At 37.8% G+C, this 2,922-nt stretch overlaps 1 long non-coding RNA gene and 1 pseudogene across 1 annotated transcript; one reads left to right on the plus strand and one right to left on the minus strand.

The window, feature by feature from the left end:
* Positions 1-263: 263 nt before the first annotated feature.
* Positions 264-992, minus strand: LOC110009261 (uncharacterized). Its single transcript, XR_005178338.2, has 3 exons — positions 944-992; positions 429-768; positions 264-292 (listed from the first exon to the last, which is right to left on the minus strand). It is a non-coding gene; the product is annotated as an uncharacterized LOC110009261 (long non-coding RNA).
* A 757-nt stretch (positions 993-1,749) lies between these two features.
* LOC149495578 (uncharacterized) lies at positions 1,750-2,571 on the plus strand (annotated as a pseudogene).
* Positions 2,572-2,922: the final 351 nt, after the last annotated feature.

The following is a 2,922-nucleotide window of genomic DNA, read 5'->3' on the forward strand; positions in this document are numbered from 1 at the left end:
GCTTTGAAATCTACCCTTCTTGCCCACAAACCTCTTATTATTTTCCCTTTCATTTACTTGTTTCTCTGAATCTGACAGGTAGTGTGGTGGTATTTCTGCAACTTCATGCATCCCCAAAAGATGACTTTGCATTATTTTTGAGAGAAGAGAACACGTTTGCATCCAATAAACTCTTGTTCCAATTGAAAAGATACTGCCATTACTTCTTAGAGAATTGATTTTACAAGCTAAAATGAATAAGAACATTTTACAATTTCAAGCTACCCCTGATCAGGTTAAAGCCATATTGTGCCTGCTAAAAAAGACAAGCAAATATTGTCAATATAAAAGTTCAACTGCATCTTGCTTTTTTAAAGTAAATGACAATGAGAGGTTAAATTAAAAAACTTTTTTCACTAACAAGGACAAATATTTTAAGCAGAAATTACCTTTTTCTTTTCCCTGGCTTGTTCTGCAGTATTAGTGCGAGCATATTTACTTGCCCTCTCATTGCCATACCCTATTCATTTTTTGAAGGAAATTAATATTTGGACCGCACTCAGAAAGCTGCCTACGTACCCCCAATTTTTTTAATTAAAAAAGGAGGATCAGGTCCACGTAGTTCTTATTCGTTCATACAAGTAAGATGGTAGGTGTTACATGTAAACTTGATGTCCTTTTGCTTAATTCCTCTTCAGTTGAACTTCTTTCTTGACTGTTGCTGAAGTCCTTTTCTCTTCCAAATGTATTCTCCAGCTCCTTAGCCAACTACTCACATATTCAAAAGGCCTGAATTTCACACCAAAAATAACAAATCATGTAATTACAATAATTTGATTGCTGTCTATATATTTTCTCTGATGCATATATCTAGATGTACCAGTTTGTTTGCTGCTGCTCAGATTTATTAGTAAAACATGAAACGTTTAATGTGTAACTTCTCAATCAATAACTCCTTAATTACCTCTTTTCTCCCAGAGCAGGCTGTTGCAAAATATACCGAATTGGCTTCCATCTCTTCCATTGTCTTCTAGTTTTTGTTTGCCTCGTTTTTCATTTAATCTATTATCTGTTAGCAAAATTACTCGTATGCTGAATTGTTGTGTCAAATTTTATCCTACATATTGTGTGTTTCAGGATCTTTTGACGAAGCGGATTATTGGTAGAGGACGTGAGTCTGGTGGCCTTTATCTTCTGGATGAACACGTTTCATTATCTCTGGCTTGTGCTGGTGCTCTATCTCCTCTTGAGGTTCATTGTCGTTTGGGTCATCCGTCATTGTCTATTTTAAAGAAGTTGTGTCCGCAGTTTCAGTCTTTATCAAGTTTAGAATGTGAATCTTGTCAATTTGCCAAACATCATCATTTACCTTTAGTTCCTCGAGTCAATAAACGGGTTTCATCCCCTTTTGAGTTAGTTCATTCTGATGTTTGGGGTCCATGTCCTGTTATTTCTAAAATTGGCTTTCGGTATTTTGTAACTTTTGGGGATGATTATTCTCGTGTTACTTAATTATTTTTAATGAAAACTCGTTCTGAGATATTCTCTATTTTCTGCTCTTTTTGTGCTAAAATTAAAACTCAATTTAATACTTCTGTTCGCATATTGCACAGTGATAATGCTAAAGAATACCTATCTAGTTCCTTCCAATCTTATATGTCACAAAATGGTATTCTCCATTAAACATCTTGTGTTGATACTCCTCAAAATAGGGTTGCAAAAAGAAAGAATCGACATCTTCTTGAGGTTGTTAGGGCACTTTTATTCCAAATGAAGGTCCCTAAACATTTTTGGGCTGATGCTGTCTCTACTGCATGTTTTTTGATTAATCGCATGCCTTCTTCTGTGCTTAATGGTGCAATTCCTTATAATGTCTTGTTTCCTTCTAAACTTCTATTCCCCATTGAACCTCGTATTTTTGGTTGTACTTGTTTTGTTCGTGATGTTCGTCCACAAGTTTCCAAATTAGATCCAAAGTCCCTTCATTGTGTTTTCCTTGGGTATTCTCGGCATCAAAAAGGGTATCGTTGTTTCTCTCCCGATCTAGACCGTTATCTTATTTCTACAGATGTCACATTTTTTTAGAATGCTCCATTTTTTCCTTCTTCTATAGATAAGAGTGAGGGGGAGGATGATGACCTTTTAGTCTATGCTATCCAGCAAGTTCATAACTCTCCTGCTCCTGCTCGTATTCCTGACCTTGCTCTTGCTCCTATTCCCGCTCCTGCACCAACATCTACACGCCCTCGTTTAGAACAGGTTTGTTCCAGGAGACCAGGAACTCTTGACTCACTTCCTCCACCTGCCGTTTCAACAAAAGATCCGGTTCTCTCCACTCAACCTGAGCCTGTGCCATCCACTCCCTAGTCAGACCTTGACCTTCCCATTGCTCTTCGAAAAGGTAAACGCAAGTGTACCTACCCTATTTCCTCTTTTGTTAGTTATGATCATCTTTCTTCTTCATCTCGTTGTTTTGTAAGTAACTTAGACTCTATCTCTATTCCTAAAACTGTTATCCAAGCTTTGTCCCATCCTGGTTGGTGTGCAGCAATGAAAGATGAGATGGCTGCCTTAGATACTAATGGTACTTAGGATCTTGTGCCTCTCCCAGCAGGTAAGAAAGCTATTGGTTGTAAGTGGGTTTTCACCGTTAAAGTGAATCTAGATGGGACTGTTGCTCGTCTCAAGGCTCGATTAGTTGCAAAGGGCTATTCTCAGATCTATGGCCTTGATTATTCTGATACTTTTTCTCCTGTTACCAAATTGTCTTTTGTTCATTTATTTATTTCATTAGCAGCTACTTTTGACTGGCCTTTACATCAGCTGGATGTTAAGAATGCCTTTCTTCATGGGGATCTTCAGGAGGAAGTTTACATGGAGCAACCACCAGGCTTTGTTGCTCAGGGGGAGTCGGGTAAAGTGTGTAAACTTCGAAAATCTCTT

The sequence above is a fragment of the Jatropha curcas genome, chromosome 6, assembly GCF_041381405.1.
Source record: "Jatropha curcas cultivar XTBG-Jc1 chromosome 6, XTBG_Jcur_1.0, whole genome shotgun sequence".
Lineage (NCBI taxonomy): Eukaryota > Viridiplantae > Streptophyta > Magnoliopsida > Malpighiales > Euphorbiaceae > Jatropha > Jatropha curcas.